Below are 19563 nucleotides of genomic sequence, written 5' to 3'. Positions count from 1 at the left end.
CACCTTGTGGCAAACTCACAAAACTAATATTTCTCGTTCAACTCACACCACTTAAGATTTCATTGTACAGTGTGCTGGAATAATGAGAATGGAATAAAATATATTTTTAAAACTTGCAATTTGTGCAGTTTTTTTCTGCATAAAAAGATCATTTGCTGGTTTCTAAATAGAATAGATAAAGGGATTTCATGTTAATATGTGTGTGTGTGTGTGTGTGTGTGTGTGTGTGCGCGCGCCATTTATTACTTGCGCATACTGCCACCTGCTGTTATACTGAAAACAAATTGTTACATTTTGAATTTGCGTACCCTGCTGTCCTCCATATGTTACTGGACTCAAACTCCCATCAGTCCCAGGGATGCTGGGAGTTGTAGTCCAGCAACCTCTGGAGGGCAATGGTCTGCTCAGTGCTGGTCTCCTCAACTTAAGCCTGGAAAGTCAATCTCCAGATTTAAAGACATTTTACTGTACTTGGAAGGAAACTCCAAGTCATTGGATCTTGCTTCCAAGAGGACATTGGATCAAGTTACACAATTCCAATTTTACAAATGGGGAACATGAAACTATGCTGCAGCAACTTGCCAAATGCAATTTTAGTCATTTGAATCCTACCTTTAAAAGTGCCTCTTCTCAGACCGACTCATTTATGACACATGTATGCTGGCCTTAGGGACACGGGTGGCGCTGTGGGTTAAACCACAGAGCCTAGACTTGCTGATCAGAAGGTTGGCGGTTCGAATCCCCGTAATGGGGTGAGCTCCCGTTGCTCGGTCCCTGCTCCTGCCAACCTAGCAGTTTGAAAGCATGTCAAAGTGTAAGTAGATAAATAGGTACTGCTCCGGTGGGAAGGTAAACGGCGTTTCCGTGTGCTGCTCTGGTTTCACGAGAAGGAGCTTAGTCATGCTGGCCACATGACCTGGAAACCGACTCTGGCAACCCCAGAGTCGGTCACGACTGGACCTAATGGTCAGGGGTCCCTTTACCTTTACCTTTATGCTGGCCTTAGCTTTTGGGACTCGTCTGCCAGCTGTACTAGACAGGGATCTAGCTGGGAGAAGGGGATGTTGTTCTGCTATCTCCTTTTCCCTGCTGTGTAATCCTAGGGAGCCATTGCAAGGTGAAGATGATGTCTTAGACTCCACAAACGCCTTGCTTCTCATGTTCACCTTTTCCTTGGGGAAGAAAAAACAAAGAGACCAGGTGAAGCCAGAGAGTTCTCAGGCCAAGTCTACTTGCAGTGGTAACTGCAATGTTTCTCTACAGGTTGCCCAGAACAAGGTAGCTAGCACCCTTGTTAATGAAATTAAATAAACACTACTTTCTGGAACCCAGGGTGCAACTGGCTGAATACAATATAGATTTTTGTGTCTTGCAGATCAAGATAACAAGAGAGAAAATCCCCTTATTGTGCTAAGTAGCGCACAGCTTTGAAGAGTAGCAGAGAAGCCATATAAGGTTTGCATTGTGACATCATCTCATCATTATAACTGCCTACCTAGCTTTATGACATCAACCTATCTCTGAGAGCCAGTTATTTAGAGAAAAATCTACTGTCATATTCAGCTGAAAACTGCCTCCCCTGGAATGCTGTCTCCTACTAATGCCACTTTCAGGGGCAATAAGCTACCGCAATAACTGAAATATTGCCTCTCTGCATATACCAAGGCCCTGAGATCATCTTGTGGTGTCAGACGGATGGTGTCATGAACAGGTAGGACAATGGGAAGGAGGAAGTAGATCCTGGAGTGGGGTATAGCTGGGACTGGGACACATTGGGCAAGCTGGGGGTGGTGAAGGAGAGGTTGGCGTAGGAAGTACTCATGGGGTGATAGAGGATGGCAGGGGGATGGGGGTCAGTGCGCAGGAACCAGAGCAGTAGGGCCCATCAAGAGAGTCAGAGAGGCTCCTGTCTCCACAAACATGGCAGACTGAGGTATAGGGAGCAGTGGAAGGTATGCTCAAGGAGAATGAGACTGGCAAGGGCCCACAGCCCAGCTCCTTAGCTGTCCAGGTGGGGCTCACTAACTCTGGGAGGAGGTGTGTGATTCCTTAGCTGGAGTAGGCTCAGAACAGGTGAGGGTCACATGCCTCATCAAACCCAGATGCTGCAATCAGCATGCAAGGTATAAAACGGCCGCAGAGCTGAGGTGCTGGGTCTGCTCAACTGCCCATGTTGATGGACCTCAGCTTGGAAGCACCAGGATCTCTATGGGACTGTGCTTTGATTTGGACTTTGGACACGTGGATTGACCCTGCATCGGGAGCTTGATATACTGATTTGCTGCCAGGTAAGCCAGAGGTTCAAGACAGGTGGCAACATGTGGATGGGTCTTTTCTGCAGTGGCCTCCCATTTGTAGAATGGTCTCCCTCGGGAGGTTCAGTGGGTGCTTTCATTATCTTCTTCTTTTTTGGTGATCACTTGTAGCCAAGTAAGATTGTCTTCCATAAACACGGTTTTAAAAGTGAGTCCGTAAGTGACCGTGGAGCCAATTCTGGAGCCGCAAGTCCTTCCACAGTGGGGACGTAGGTTTCTGGGCGGGAGTTGATCATGGTGAGGGTTTATCAAGCATGCCTTCCTCTTAGCACGTTTCTCCCTTTCATCCCGAGTTCGAGTGTCTTCAAAACCCGTGAGACCTTTGGTGAAGGCTGTTCTCCAATTGGAGCACTCACAGGCCAGCGTTTCCCTATAGGCGCCAGGCAACAACCTTCCTCTTCAACCAGGCCTTTCAAAATGTGTTGTGGTTGGGGGGATTATTGGGTTGTCTTTGTTTTTATTATGTATCATGTGTTTTAGTATTGTGATTTTGTGCTGCGAAGCGCTGTGAGATCTATGGGTATAGGGTAGTATACAAAACTACTACTACTAATACCTAGGGGGAGATTTTAAGCAGAAAAAAGACAGGAAGAGTGCTTTCCAGATGAAGGTCTCACAGCTTCTTTCTTCTAAAAATTGTATAGTTACTTATCTTTTTGGCTCCTTATCTCCTTGGCTCACGTAACTCCATATCCAACATTTCTCAGATGTGTTATGGAAAAATCTAGGTGCGATGCTGCTCAGTCACCCAGCTCGTTGGGCAGAGCCCGCAGGTCCCTGTGGAATAAAGGAAGGAGTCCAGCCACCAACCAGAGCAAATAGCTGTAGACCAAAGTTTAGTGCGCAACAGGTTCAAAGAGGAATTTTGAATCCCGAGGATGGGGTGACAAGGACTTTTAAAACTTTCCCACCATATCCCAGAGTACAGTTCGTACAGCGTTATTGCTACATCATTGCTACATCACTGACATGTCACACAAGGGGAGGGGTAGACAGGGGTTACATTAGTTAAACCTTGGCAAACATGTCCAGACAAGTCCTTGGTACAAGATTAGCATAAGCAGACATGTCAGGGCAAGACCCAGGTATAATATTAGCATGGGCAAACACCTCTGAAGTCCCACCACCTAAAGTACAATAGAACTTCCTTTGCATGTCTGGACCCCTTGACAAGTCTGGTGATGGGATTAGGCTTTCCTTGGCCAACAATCAGCTCAGCAATTGTCACCTCTGGGCACTTCCTGGAGTCCCTTTTCCAAGGGCAAAATAGTGTTGGAATGGAGGAAACTGGCAAAGGAGTTGATTTTATATGATTTTTAAAGCTAGGTAACTTACCTGAACTGTCAAGTCAAAAGGATGCATCTATGCATAATATCTGTAACATTTAACAACTTTAAAGATGTCCTCCCCCCCCCCCGTAATTTCCATAACAGATGAAAACAGAGATATTCTAAGGAAAAGTAGGGCATTCTAGGATCATATCAGAAACCGGGATGGCTTCTGTAAATCCAAGACTGTTCATGGAAAATAGGGACACTTGGTGGGTCTGGTGTACTCTGTTCTTCTTGATTTCCAGCTCTGATCTGCAGAAAAGAGGACAATTTAAAGCTAAGGAATCAGAATACCTTGTGAACAGCCCCATTCCTCCTCCTGCTGCATGTTCAGGCAGTGTTGTTTTATACTTTACTGCATTTTTGTAGAATCACAGCAGCTGTGGGAGATATTGATACTCCTCAATGGGGGCAGACAGTATAGGAGTTTGCTTTTGCTCTATGATTACACTTCTCCATGTGACATTCAGCTTGCGTCGCGTAGGCGAGTCGGTTTGGCCAATCGTGTTCCACAAGGGGCCACATTGCTAAGGTCTGCCGATCGGCTCCGTCCGACACCCCCCCCTTCACCGACTTGCAAGTCCAAGTCTTCACTCCAGCCCGCCAAGGAAAGCTGTTTCGCTCTCACCAACTGCCACTGCCCGTCTGGAACCACGATTGGCCAAACCGACTTGCCTACACGACGCAAACTGAATGTTCTCAGTGTCTTATGACATAATGTAGCCATGAGATTACATTAGCCACAAACTTTGCATTACTTTCTCAATTTAATTTAATTGACAATGGACAAAAATAAAATTCTAATGATCCCTTGATCCCTCAGACTCAAGGAAAACAAGTAATTTGTAAGCAATACTGCATTTGGGAATAGCTGGGTGTTGTGATTGTATACACCCCCACCCACATCAACCATGTGGGATCTTAACACCAGCATTCCACCCAATACTCTCTCACTCTGGCTGATGTGAACTGCTCAAGGTCTCACGCGGATGTTATTGCAGACTTCTGGCCTCTGGAATTTTAGATATTCTCTGCCATTAAGTTAGGGCTCATCATGAGATGGTAGTGATGCATGGTTGATGACTGTTAGCAATATTGTCAGGATACAACCATCTAGAGAGTTTTAGAGGCTTCCTCATGGGACTTTTCCATTTCCTTAATTCTTGCTACAAGGACTCATCAAATGTGACTTCCCTTTGCGACATTTGCCCTTTCCAGAGCCTCCTTTTCTGTGGTGGTGCAGATCTCATTGCATTCATATTGGTGGGGGAGAGACCAACCTCAATATTTAGTTCACCCCCTATCACCCCCCACTCTCTGCAAAGCAATTAGTTCCTTTTTGAACCTATATACTTAAAAAAAGAAGTTCATACACTGAACCTTTTTGAACCTATACACTTAAAAATGCAGTATTAACTAGTATTGAGTGCCACCTTGTGGTTGAAGTCAGGTAAGACTTGTAAGTAGACCAATTTCTAAGAAGCACTGTGCCTACCACTAGAACAGAATAACCACATCAATGAATACAACAGAAATAAGCACATTTCTCCTCAGTCTGTTGCGTCTAATCCTGCAAAATGATGTATTTTGCCCAGTATTTAACACTTCAGTTTGAATCGGAGAGCTAAATACAAGGTATAATATTCCTTCTCCCCACACCCTTAGTGTTGTGAAAAACAAAATCAGCATAATATAGACTGTGACAAAAGTGATCTGGCAAACTTGACAGCTGGGCCTGAGAAGCTGTCTGTCAAGTGAGAGTGAGGGATAGACTCCTTAATAGAATCTAAGGGTGGTGTTGGGCTCACTGACATTTTGGACTTGTTAGCTGGGAGAGAAGGCAGTCAGCCCAAGAAACAGAAGTTAGATTATTTCCTCTAAGCCTTTTCTTGAAACATGCATAATTCTCATGGCCCTTAAATGACTACTGGAGTAGGAATAAGGTAGCTAGAAATTATAATTAGTTTGTCTCTCTTGGTTTTGAGCGTAGGTACACTATATCCTTATTTTTCATCTGCAAACATTTGAGTCAACAGTGGTACCTCGGGTTAAGTACTTAATTCGTTCTGGAGGTCCGTTCTTAACCTGAAACTATTCTTAACCTGAAGCACCACTTTAGCTAATGGAGTCTCCTGCTGCTGCCATGCCACCGGAGCATGATTTCTGTTCTCATCCTGAAGCAAAGTTCTTAATCCGAGGTACTATTTCTGGGTTAGCAGAGTCTGTAACCTGAAGCGTATGTAACCCGAGGTACCACTGTACCATTTGGGGAGTTAAGTGAAACTATAGTTTGCCTCCTGTTTGGAGAAAGCTTTCCCTGCCATCCTCCTCTGTGACATCTTACCCTTGACACAGCCTCCTACTCCCAGCCCACCTAGAGCAATGTGCCCAAACAGGGCAGTATTAATTCAGTCATCTGTATTAATTCATCAGAGTCTTAATGATTTTTAAAATCTGAAATATCATAATCATATCTGAAGAAGTGTGCATGCACACGAAAGCTTATACCAGAAAAAACTTAGTTGGTCTACAAGGTGCTACTGGACAATTTACTATTATTATTATGTTTATTTCGACTGCGTCAGACCACCATGGCTACCTACCTGAATCTGAAATAACACGTCTGTTAGATTTTGCAAAACAACTGTATGAACAGTTTTCTCATTTGCATTTTGGCAATAGAAAGAGTAAGCACAATAACTTTTTAAATTTGTGAACAGGTGACTGTATTATTACCTAGCGTTTTCCAGCACACTTTCTGTGAAGGTTATCCAGGACAGCTAATAAGTGGAGGCTGCATGTTGGCCAGCAATGCTCCTTACAGTATCTCTACCTTAGGCTGTCCATACATCTTGCTATGTTAGTTGGGGGCTGTTAGAGGATTTGTTTGTGACTTGATGTTGTCATCCCAGCTGATTGTGAGCATATGCCATAAACTATTTGTGATGATTTTGGCTCCCCCCCCCCCGCAAGTATCAGTTTAAGGAAACGTGTCTTTGGTAAGGTATCTGGGTTTCAGCGGTTGTATTTCAGCAGTTACATCAGTTCATGGTTGGATGTGTTAACCACATGTGAAAATATGGCTCACAGTTGGAATTTTCCACGTTTTCATATATTTGTGCTGCTTCCATGGCTGTTGGTCCACTCTGTTGTATTCTATATGCATGTCACAAGCCTTTATTAAATTCCGTGACCTTTGGACTTTGGAAAAGGAAACATGGACCACTTTTCTTTTTGTATTTTCCTGGAGCTGAGCTGAAGGGACAGGTCCTAGGCAGTAGGGCTCAGAACCTTCCCCAGCAGCGGGACAGAGGGTTCAGGCCAGGATCAGCCTGTTGGGGCAGCTTAGGGGAATCCTTTTGAAAAAAAGTTCTGCCAGTAGGAAAATAAAGCTAAAACTCAGGAGCAAGGACAGCATATCGCAGTGGTGTAGCTTGGGTTGCCAGTGCCCAGACCACATGGGGGAAAGAGCAAAACGGACAAATTACACATGCACATTCAACTGCCTAGTGGCGTCCACATCACCAAGGAGATTGCAGCTGCAGAGATAAGAAAAGTTGTTCCATTGTCTGGAGAGGTCACTTCCTGGTTTGCATGGAGAAGCTGTTTTCAATGGGGTCCAGCGGCTGAAGCACACAGCAGAATTGAGGCAGCACCAGTTGTTGAAATTTTGCAGCACTAACAATTTTGCACCCAGGGCAACCACCCCTTTGCCTCCCTCACACTATGCCACTGACATATTATACATTATCAAAGTCAAAATTCTATCTAGCACCTTTATATGTTACATTTTCTGTGTGATCTCTTGTTACCAATTCCCATGGGGACATACAATGATTTTTTAAAAAAACAAAACAAAAACCTTAAACATTTGCTGTGTGTATATATACAACCAGCAGCGCAAAATTAACTAAACTTACATACTAGAAACTTGGCAACCAAATGCTTGGCAGAGTTGTACCCAATGCCTATATATCTATATGTAGGATATATAGGGTTTGGGTACAGTGGATTTACCCCTCTGCCTCACCCCAATGGTTGTGGGGCGCAAAATTGTTAGGCGTGCAAAATTGTCCTGTGAGATTGCAGATGCCTTAGGCAGTTGAATGTGCATGCTTACACTGTTCCTTCATATTGCTACAGTTCAAAAACAACTGCCCTGCTCTTCCCCCATCTCCTTTGCTCCTCTGGGGTTTCCTACCTGAAACATGGGAGACAAAACATCATACTACATGGCATCCATGGTCTCTCCTTTTGCTCAAGTTTCTGCCATCCGTTCTCTAACACACTGTCCCCCTTTCTGTTTCCCAGAGCTAGGGATGGGCAAAGAAAGAACAGAGCAGCGACCTCACAATCCTATCAGCCAGTAGGGAGCATTTCACCCTTCCTCCTGGACCTTATAGTTTTCAGCTATCATTTCAGGACTTTTTAATGAAACCCGTAACCAGGGGTGTAGCGTGTGGAGGAGGGGTGCTAGGGTGGCCATGGCACACGGTTTAGAGGGAGTGCAAACCAAGGGCTGCGCTGCTCAGTTGGGCTTCCCCCTGTGTGGCTGGGCAGGCGGCTCAGTGTGTCCCCGCTTTGCTCTGGTGGGGGTGGAATTGCTCTGTCAGCATCGGCGGTGAGGGCTGGGATGGTGCCCCGTGTGTACATGCCCTCGCCCTAGGCACCAGCAACCAATGCTACACCACTGCCTATAGCCAGCTATTGGACCAATTGTTCTTTTCTTCTGTAGGTTTTGACGGAGTAACTTGACAACAAATTATATTCAAAATTAAGGAGATACCTCCCCCCCCCAAATTAGGAAAATAGTGCAGTGGGAAAGGCTTAAAGCACCCAGAACTAGGGCCTGATCCAAATTGGGACTCTTCATCCCCACCCCACTAAAGAGGTTACCACAAATGTTTAAAAATCCACACTGGATGCCATTCATAGAAGTATTGTGCCATGTTTTGTTTGGCCCCTGTTCAGAGAACAGTTGGACATTCCCCCCCTTTCTTCCCTTTGGCCATTATATAGCATCTTTCCCCATTCAGTTATTTGCACTAATTTGCTAGTATGGTTGCCAAAGTAAAGTCTCCTGGATAAAAGAAAAATGCTCTATACATTTGCTCCCCAACTTATTTTTCCACCCTAGACATTTAGTAATAAATAGTTAATGCTTGATTCCATATAGCAGCTGGATAAATGAGAAAATGGTTTGACTCTCTGATGTTGCTATCTTCCCGTGTATTTCCCATCTCCACCCCTTGATGCTTCATTTAATACATATATCAACTGCTTTAGGGTAAGCCCTTGGGTTTGCAAGTAAATTACAGTAAATCACAAATAATTGGTATTCACCACTCCAATAGCAATTTCACACCATGGCTAAGCCCTGTTACATTTCCCCCAAAGGGTTTCAAGTACCTTGGAATATTTATCCCATCGTCCATGCAAAGTATTTCAAAACGACTCATTTTCTGAATGTTAAGTATTGTGGCATTCTATGATTTTTTCCCCCGTCCTCCCCCTACTTAATATTTCCCATGAGACTGAAAAATACTGAAATTCCTCTGAGTTTTGAAAAGGGTGGATTTTAATTAACTGCCCAAGAGAAGTTTTACAGCATGGACTGTTTAGGCTCAAGTGGTGTTAATACATTCCTACATAACACCTTCATAATGGTTTCTTCATATTAGTTTCAAAGAAGGCGTGTGAGTCTATATAACTCTTGCACTATTTAATGAGGCTTTTTTATTCTTACAAGTTATATGAAAATATTTTTTCTATGCTATTTCTGGCGTATAATATTTTTTTGTACTCGCAATTCATTTTCATAATCACCTCATAATCATTTTCATAATAATCGCCACATATTTGTGTTGAAAATGTTGTTTGGAATTATGAAATGCCACAGATAATTATGAAAAGCCTAAGTTGTGTGAATTGAATTTTGAAACTGCTGTTGGGTGGCGACGCCCTTGCAATCCCTTCCTCATTCCACAATCATACAATCCATTGGTCTTCACCTAGTGGGTCACAGCCTGACAGGTGGGGGATTCTCAAGGCTTGGGCAAAATGCATTCCACCAAATCTCTGTATCTAGCTCATGGGAGTCTCCTTAGGCAATGCCCCTTCACTAGACCTACTCCATACACCTGTCAAGTAACTTGGCCTGGCTGTGACATGTCCTTGAATTGTAACAATGCCTGGATGGAGAGGTGCATGCAAGTGTAGAAACATCTAACTGAAATGTAGAAGAGTCACATTCATTGTTCCACCCACTTTTGCCTCTGGTCAGCTTCACTAATGTGTAACCCCGAAATTTTGGATCCCTTCTAAATCGATGCCCATGTTTCGTCCTCATTTTGTGGCACATTTAAGATTAGCCAATTCAGGCTTCAAGACTTTTCTGGGAGTCATCCTCATGGAACTTAGTGGGGCTTACTTCTGACTTCTGAGTGAGGTATGCAGGACCGGATTTAGGTTTGATGAGGCCCTAAGCTACTGGAGGTAATGGGGCCCTTTATATGTCCAGCTGTCCTTTGTCAACAACAAATTGTCACTGTTTTTTTGTGTTGAATATATGCTATATGGTAATTTATGGACTTAGTAGATATCTAAAGCTCTTTTATTTGTTTTTTATCTTATATTTTGGAAATGTACATCCAGGTTTTTCCCTTTACATTTTTTGGGGCCCGTCAAGAGAGTGGGGCCATAAGCTATAGCTTGTTTAGCATATACGTAAATCTGGCACTGGACGTATGGATGTATGGTGGTTGTGACATTAATCCACAGTAGAAATTGTGGCAGCAGGGACCACTCCTAGACCAAGGTTAGACATTTTTCAGTTTATTTAGGCACTAACGACATGTACAACTCCAGTACTTTTGTGTCCACACTTTTGCAAGGGAGGTGGATGGGAAGAAAACCAGTACATGTGACCTCCTTGGCCATAGGCCACCCCACCAGGTTCAGGGGCTGCCATGCATTACTGAATAAAGTTTTTGATTTGCTAGCTTCCTGACAAGCACATCCTCTTCTAAGCCTTTCATGGTGGTTGAGACTAGCACACCTCTCAACCACCTTGTTTTAGGGAGGACATTCCGGAATTGCAGAAGCCACCTGAAATGGATCCCAATTGGATCCCGAAATGTTCTATTTTCTGGCCTGGTACCCTAGTGTGAGTTAGCTAGCTCCCGTGTGAGCTCAGGTCTTGCACTCGTTTTTTGGTCTTGCACTCTCCTGCGAATCTGCTGGTTCCCATGAGAGATTGAAACCCAAAAATGGGCGTGGCAATTTTGGTCAGCAGTATGGAGAGTATGGATTAGGATCTTTCCAATTTTTGAATCCATGAATTCAGATACGATATTTTAAAGTCTGTTTCCCCAAGCTCTTTCCTAAGTTCCAGGGTATATTGAACTTTGAAAGCATAGGCTGAAACCAACTAGATTTAGATTCCATTTTACCCACTGAACTCAAGCTTCCATGTTTTGCCACGAGAAACACTTGTATCAATCAACCACATAGATTAGCTCAACAACCCTGGGAAAGAAGGCCTTCGTTTTTCTTTCATGCTTTCAGAGCAGAGATTGGTTAGAATGAAATCAACAATAAGATTTCAAAACAAATCCTCTCGCAGACTCTGGTATGAGGAAGAGAGATTCAAGGCCTGTCACTACTAGCAGGAGATAATCTTACAGGGTAGGAAGAAGAAAATTCTTTACTTGCAGATGAAAGAGGAATGCCTGCTGTGAAGTATTATATAAATGTTGAAGATGCTGGAAAGATGCCAGAACTCCTTCGATATACAGACTAGAGCCACAAGACACACAGCTGCACTCCCACTGAGTGGTTTAGGGGGAAACCATCCAGGAATTGTACCAAGAACAGCTACAGTAAGTGTTAGAAGAAGTCTTTCATGAAAAGAGTCAGAATAGAAGACCATTCGTATATTGTATTTATAACACCCACCGGCTTGCCGTCATTCAAAGTAATGACAGTTTAACGAGCGTCTGGGATACTAACTCAAGGAATACCAAGGCAAATTCATTGCTTTTAAGACTCTGATACACACACACACACACTACAAGCATGTATCAGTTTAATATTGCTAACGCTTTAGACTTTCACTGGAAAATATGGTTTGGCAAAATGCTAAAAATTCTAATTTAGAGATTGCTAGTCTTCCCACCTTTAAAACATAAATAAAAAAATCAAGGTTTGAAATTGGGAACAGTGAGTGTTAAACAGCTTGCTCTGTGTGAATATGTACTAATACTATCATCAGCAATAGAAAGGTCATGCAGTTGTGTAACAGAGCACAATTTTACCAGTGTGCATTTTTAAATCAAAGTATTAAAATGCATTTGCTTCTTTTCTGATAAAGGGAAGAAGATAAAATAGGAGGGGAAAAAGATTTGGGGGAAAGAAGAGGGAGGACCAAATATTTTAAGACATGAGAAGAAGGTAGGGGCACTGAAAATGCAGTTGGAAAGAGACGAAGACCAAGAGAGATAATGTCATGGAATCTCCCAGAGGGGAGGGAACTGATGAGGGTGGGATATTTTTTCTTAGCAAATCGACATATTTTCAGAACCATACAGATTATGCCAGACATTCAGTCTGTAGAAGATTACTCTTTGTCGCTTTTCTTAGTGTTTTTTTCTGGAATGTAAATTTTAAAAATATTTACATATTAAACTGAGGCTTGCGCCACTTTAAAGACTAACAAATTGATTTTGGTAGAAACTTTCGCTCGTAGTCCATTTCTTCAGATCATAGAATCGTAGAGTTGGAAGGGACCATGAGTAGGTGAAAGAATAGTATCCATAGGGTTTTATGAGGTACTGTATATTGAAAGTTGGATAAATCTCACAAATGGTTAATTCAGTCAAAGGTTAGCAAGGGTCTTCCAGGAACTGCCCTCAAACATATCACTGGTACACATTTCTATATTTTGTGCAAGAAATGATATGACCCTGAATATAGTACTGTTCTTTTATTGCAATGAAATGGGCTACATTTTCTACAGCTTCTGAGAAACTATAATTAGGCCAAGGAGTGTAATATCTGGTGGAGGAAGGAAAGAATGTGCATTTGAATTATAAAGAAATTCACTTCCATTCTTTTGTGATCATGCTATAATAAATTGTAGTGATTATAATAACCTATAAGAAATGAACAGAAATAGAATTTCAGAGCTTAGTCTCTCCCTTTTTCTCTCTCTCACACATTTCATATTTCTGATTAGGTAGTGTTCTCGCAAATAATCGTTTTAAAGGCATACATTCGTTTAATCCATAAATAAAGCTCAACAACTTTGCCAAAAAAAGTTCAACAACTTTTCTGTCTGGATTGTTGCTGTTTGAAATATAGCAACCCTACACACCAGAAATAATCTCGTGTACTTTATATGACCAATCCAAATCACAAAATATACCATTTTTAAATATATGTAACCAATTCATGGAAAAGAGAGGACTTGTTCATAAAACAACTAAACTGCGCTGTGAAGATTGGATGAAGGATGGTATAGAAAAATAAAAGTAAAAATATAATAATAATAACAATAAATAATCCAGGTAGGCAATGCAGAAAATGCAGGCTAAGATAATCCATATATGAAAGCAGAACCTGACGGGATTCACTTTCTAAAGGTCCCTTTGCCAAGGTGCCACAAAGCTAATTGTGTTTAGTACCTAATAGGAGTATTTCCAACAAGATCTAGAAGTAAGGGGTTGGACTATAATTTATAAACTGTCCTATTTAAATTACCAGTCTGAAGTGTTTGGCAGTGATTGTGAGGCTCTTGATGGGAGTACAAGTACATACTGATGTTTAAAAAACAAAGCACCTACGGACAATTAAATTCCCTCCCTTCTAATGTAGAGTCAATGTGGAATGTAATCGGTATCTTGGGTATGCGTACTTGGGAGCAAGTCTCATTGAAGGCAGTGGGTCTTAACTTCCAAGGAAACATACATTGAATCGATCTACATACATGTCAGTGTTCTTTATGCAGGATTAAAAGGGTCGAGGCAGAGAAAGGATGCAATAGTTAAATTAATAACCACACAAGAACGGTTTTGCTAGATCAGGATCCATGTTCATCTAGTTCAGCATTTTGTTTCCCACATAGGTTACCCAGAAGCACCTATAACTTTCAATTGGTTGCAGAGGTTCCACATGGTGTACAGTGGTGGATTTAGGGGGGAACAACTGGTTCATCTGCCCTGGGTGCTGAGCTGATAGGGCACTGCGGGGAGAGCAGCAAAAATGACAAACAGGAGGCATGCGCCGAATGCTGGTATCACACACAGCACAGCTGAAAATTTAAAGCCCAAAGCCCGCCACTGCTGTGTATACATTACTGACTTAAAATGTAGCCAAGTCATTCTTTTTCTCAATTTGAATCAAAAATGGTTTGCAAAAAAAAAAAAAAAAAAAAAAAAAAAAAACCATTGAAACACAGTATTTCTTAAGAAACAGGCTAGAAATGGATTGTGTCTAGCATTGTGCGTATGCTGCTTCCCAAGCCAACAGTGGGAAGTCACTGGATGCAAACTAAATGGGAGTGTGTACACAGCCTTTGTTTTCATGGTGAATAGTAACTGACCAGTTTGCATTTTGTTCAGAAATGCTCAGGAAACTGTCTGCATAGGATATGGCCTTCCCAACCTTTTTGAACTACGATTTAAGATTTAGCTTCTGTGATTAAATATGATAATTCCAAACTTTTTGATCAGACAGCCTCTCTTGGTTCCCGAAAGAAACTCCACAAACCCATCTAATTGATTTAGCCACATGACTCTTTAGCAAAGAGTTGCTTTTTCTGTCGGCTAATTGAAAAGCATCTGTGGACACGGCTTTGGCAAAGGAATCATTGTTTCCTTCTAATGATTTGCAGGTTGATACAGAGCCTGTGACTGATGAAGGTTGCCGCTTTATTAATTGTTTTTTTTAATGGTTCCACCGTCATGCAATATTAATATGCAGAATGATAATATATCTGTCAGTTTATAGATGCATTTTCAGCAGAGCTAATTGTCCTGCTAGCTTTCCACGAGATAATAAGTAGCACAGCAAAGAATGCATGAATTTTATGGCATTTCTGGATTTCTCTCTGTCTTGGGAACTGCAGGCTGGATGCACGTGGTAATGCATGCATTGCCGCATAATAACTAATGAGGCAAGGTAAAGAGAGAAAATCTTCTCATCTAAACATGCAGCCAGTGTGTGATACGAGACATAAAATCATTGATGTACTTGCCAAGTTTCCAGATCATGTCATGATTTATTCAAATACATACAACCAAGATTAGGCCCATCATTTGAAAATGGTCATAGCCAAGGACACTGGTTAATAGATAAATATAATGCTTCCCCCCCAATAAAGCATAGTGCATTTTTTTTTAAAAAAAAGTTAGTTGTTCATGCTATTGGCATCATTTGCTGCTGATTTCATTCCTTAATTTGTTTTTAGTTCAGGTAGAAAAATATTGGGCTTCTAAAGTGATAGAAAATCATTACGAACATGGTGCATTTTTAATAAAAGAGAGTAATGGTTACATTCCTACAGTCAGCCTCCAGGGATCTAGTCCTGGTCTTTAAGTGTCCCCAGGACTCAGGTGAACAAGGGGTTAAATCACACAGTGCTTGGGCTCATGTCTTGAGTTAGCACATCCCCCACATCTGGATGTTCAGAGATAAGAGAGTAGGTGCACTGGATCACCATAGCAACAGAGCAGAGGTCCAATGTATGGCTTGCCGAGTTATTCACCCTCTCTTTGGTTCAGGAATGTAGAGACAGGTATAATAGTCTCTAGGGCACTGCTTTCATTAAGTCCTGTTGCATGTCCATGTCCTGACATTGTGGTGTTTGCTGACAGGGCCTGACTCTGAATCTGTGAGAGTGTGGTTTTTACCACATTAGCTAGCATGATGATAGTGTTAGTGGATTTGTCTTCACATATGGATCTTTACTTCAAAGACCAGAAGAACAGTAGATACTAGATAGTAGTGTTTAGCTGTGTCTTGTGTCTGGAGACAATAAACACTTTGTTACTTTGCACTGTGTAGGAGAGGAGGTTTCCCCTTAATCGTGGACTGAATGGTGGTCAGCTTATTGGTCAGGCAGCTTCCAACTGCTGTGCCATGTGACCGTTCAGTGTGAGGGTGTTGCAGCACTGCCTCACTTCCTGCTGAAGCTGTTGCTGTAAGGACCTCTCTAGCTAGGTCCTCCCTGTTAGAATTCCTGATCCATGATTGCAGTCATGGGATTGTTGTCTTTCACATGACAGTATGTGTTTTGACTCCATAGAGTGGGAAGTGACGGAAACAGGATGTTTGTGTTACTGTGTTCCGTGAAGTGGAACTATTGTCCTTTGGTTTTCCCCCCTCTTTGCTGTCTGATGCTAGAGAGAGAGAGGGAGCCATGTTGCAGTGCTCCGTGTGTGTTTATATGTAGGTAAAGTAAATTAGCCAAAATGCTGAGTTGCTGAGGTCTGTTATGCAAAGCTGCGAAGACTCTGCGAATCTCTAAGTGTGCCGGTGTCGGTTGGCATCGGTCACTGTGATGTTCGGGCAGAAGAAAGCTTATGAAGTTCCCAAACGATCGACCAGGAGGGAGAGAACATGCCAGTTGGGCATGTGTCTCTGCCAGGTTCCGACTCGAGTGTAGGCTGAACTCCTAACACTCCCTGCCCCCTTATAGCTGTTCCCTGAGGAAAAAGAATCACAGAGGCAGCTGCTTTTGCTTCTACCACACCTGCAGCTGTTGCGTATTCTCAGATGAAAATAGGGACATTTCTTACTCTCCTCCCAAACTGACCCACCCCATTCCCCCTCCCCACACAGCATTTTCACCACCCTGCTCTCTGCCTACACCTCAGAGTTGGTGTGTCACACAAAACTGGGCCTTTGCATCGGTGGCAGCCTCTCGTCCTCCTTGTCCACTCTCCAGCAGCTGCTACAAGCTGCCGAAGGGAGGAGGCTGGCAATAGCGGCCATGGGGAGGTAACAGGATGGATGCTCCCTCGCCAAAGCTGTCAACCTTCCCTTTCTTTTGCAGGAAATTCCCTTATTTCAGTGCTGCTTCCCGCTGCTATCCTGCATTGTTAGATATCCCGTAGACTGTCCCCGGGACAGATGAGGCTGCTGATCCCTTATTTTCAAATTTGAAAGTTGACAGCTATGTCCCTTGCAGCCTCCACTATTGCTCAGAACAAGTGCCAGCTCACGCTCATCCCCAAGCTTGATGGCAGTGGCACTGACAGGAGAAATAAGGACATTCCAGGATCAAATCGGAAGCCATGCTTTTGTAATTTTGGGACTTGCTGGAAAATAGGGGCACTTGGAGAATATGTCACCTTGCCTTCTCTTGTTGACGTTGAATCAGGATCTTTATGCTGAGTCCTGCATCATGACTGGCTCTGAGAGACAGTAATCTCTCTCTGTTTCTGCCCAGACCCTTTCCAGCATCAGAGCTGAGTATGAGAACCAGTGCAGGAGCACTCCAGTCACATAAGCACTCTTGCTCCAATTCTTTCAAGCAGAGCAGAGATGGGCATAGCTTTTCTCATCTTCATGGGATCTAGCTTCACCTGCTTCCCATTCCTGGCCGTTGAGGTGAGTTTCTCCATTCAAGGATAGGTTAGCAGGCAACAGAAGAAACTGGGCCTTCTTGAACATGCAGAGGGATGGGATTCTCAAGGTTTCTAAGGAGTTCAAATGGAGTAACTGAAGAGCACTATTCATTTTCAGGAGGGGCCCTGGATGGATCCCTATCGCTTCTGCCTAAGCTGTGCTCATTTTTGACTGTAGTGGAGCAGTGGGGTGGCACTGAGCAGATCTCACAGTAGCAGTGCTCCTTAAAAACACATCTAGTACAGTGGTACCTCGGGTTAAGTACTTAATTTGTTCTGGAGGTCTGTACTTAACCTGAAACTGTTCTTAACCTGAAGCACCACTTTAGCTAATGGGGCCTCCTACTGCTGCTGCACCGCCGGAGCACAATTTCTGTTCTCATCCTGAAGCAAAGTTCTTAACCTGAAGCACTATTTCTGGGTTAGTGAAGTCTGTAACCTGAAGCACATGTAACCCGAAGTACCACTGTAGTGGCTTATTTTCAGCAAATTTGATTGCCGGCTTCCTCTGTCATCTCCAGTTATATAAGCCACACAGGTGTAAAGTTGAAATTCTTAAAGCCTTTTTCACCCATCTGTAATAAAAACACTTTGATATCTCCTATGAGTTTTACTTGACAAGAATGTTTTATAGTACGGCAGGTATTTATGTATAAGTGTGTGTAAAGTAGGGAAGTACTTTGTTTGAACTTTGTTGCTGTTGTAAAAATGTTTCATTAACCTTTACAATTAATGCCAATATGGTTTTACAACATTCTGCAAATCCCCCTGATACCAAGTGAAAAGTTCTTAAGACTGTTTTACAGCATGATGAATACAGCAGTCTTTTCGCTCACTATATACTCCGTATTTCTAAATGAGCAGCCATTATTATCAACTGTTCTCTGATAGAAGTAGCATTCTAAACCCACGGTTTGATCATATTGATCTGCTGCTCCACTATAAAAATACAGTGGATTTTAAGGGGCAAGGGACAACTAGGTGCTCCTGAATTGCAAGGTATAGAAAACTACAGTCCCAAGGAAGGAGAAACCTAGAAGACTTCTTTTAGTTCAGCTGCTGGTTCCTCTACCCAGTGCCAGCATATAACGGTATTTTTCACCCTACATAAGTGAATTCTGAGTCCTTGCCCTTCTCTTCACATAACACTCTGCACCTTATTCTCTCTCTTTGCCTTTCCCCCCTCCCCCACCCATGCTGGGAAGGATTTTGAATTTTGCTGCCCTTCTCCTTTTGCTGTCCCCAAAATTTTGTGTCCCCCCCCCAAAAAAAACCCCTTCGTTTTTCTAGTGGTTATCTGAAAGAACACCTTCCCCTCCTTGGATTTTTTTTATTTGTTGCTTAGCTTACTAAAATTATATTTTTTGTCTCGAAGTGACTTACATTTTTTAAAAATGGACAATAACAAATTAAAATACATCCAAAGAAGTCATTGGAAGAAACCAATTTACTTCTTGTGGTGTATCCTACAGACAATGGAAATTTATCTTATGACAACTTGGACGGTTGCCTTTCTTCATGGTGGCACCCACATTGCGGACTGGTCACCCTCTGGAAATTGGGCAGGCGGCAATAGTATTGTGTCAGTAAAAAGTTATCAGTTTATTTAGGCCTCCCTGGACCTCTGATCATAGAATCATAGAATTGTAGAGTTGGAAGGGACCCTGAGGGTCCTCTAAGGTAACTCCCTGCAATGCAGGAATATGCAGCTGTCACATACAAGGATCAAACCTGCAACCTTGGCATGATCAGCACCAAGTTCTAACCAAATGAGCTGTCCAGGCTATTCTAATACCAGTTTCTACTGATGCTTAGATATGACCTATGAAAAGTTTAGATATTCATGTATTGTTTCTGTTATGCTGTGCATTGCCTTGGTAATAAGGGTGGTATACCATTAGGTCCAGTCGTGGCTGACACTGGGGTTGCGGCGCTCATCTCGCTTTATTGGCCGAGGAGCCGCCGTACAGATTCCGGATCATGTGGCCAGCATGACTAAGCCGCTTCTGGCGAACCAGAGCAGCGCACAGAAACGCCGTTTACCTTCCCGCCGGAGGGGTACCTATTTATGGGGTACCTATGACATGCTTTCAAACTGCTAGGTTGGCAGTGCTGGGACTGAGGAACGGGAGCTCACCCCGTCGCAGGGATTCAAACTGCCGACCTTCTGATCGGCAAGTCCTAGGCTCTGTGGTTTAATCCACAGCACCACCCGCATCCCTACAAATATGTTTAATAATAATAATAATAATAATAATAATAATAATAATAATAATAATTCTCAACTCT

At 42.8% G+C, this 19563-nt stretch overlaps 1 long non-coding RNA gene across 5 annotated transcripts in view; it reads left to right on the top strand.

Annotated features, from left to right (window-relative positions):
- Positions 1-19563, top strand: part of LOC309352216 — a 450312-nt gene that overhangs the window by 8706 nt on the left and 422043 nt on the right. For all 5 annotated transcript variants that reach the window (XR_014161138.1, XR_014161139.1, XR_014161140.1 and 2 more), the window contains one exon: positions 1376-1711. This is a non-coding gene — a long non-coding RNA (uncharacterized lncRNA). The remainder of the gene's footprint in view (positions 1-1375; positions 1712-19563) is intronic.

Source organism: Podarcis erhardii, assembly GCF_964252035.2.
Source record: "Podarcis erhardii genome assembly, chromosome: 11".
Taxonomy (NCBI): Eukaryota; Metazoa; Chordata; class Lepidosauria; order Squamata; family Lacertidae; genus Podarcis; species Podarcis erhardii.
This window is presented reverse-complemented; position numbering and strand designations above follow the sequence as displayed.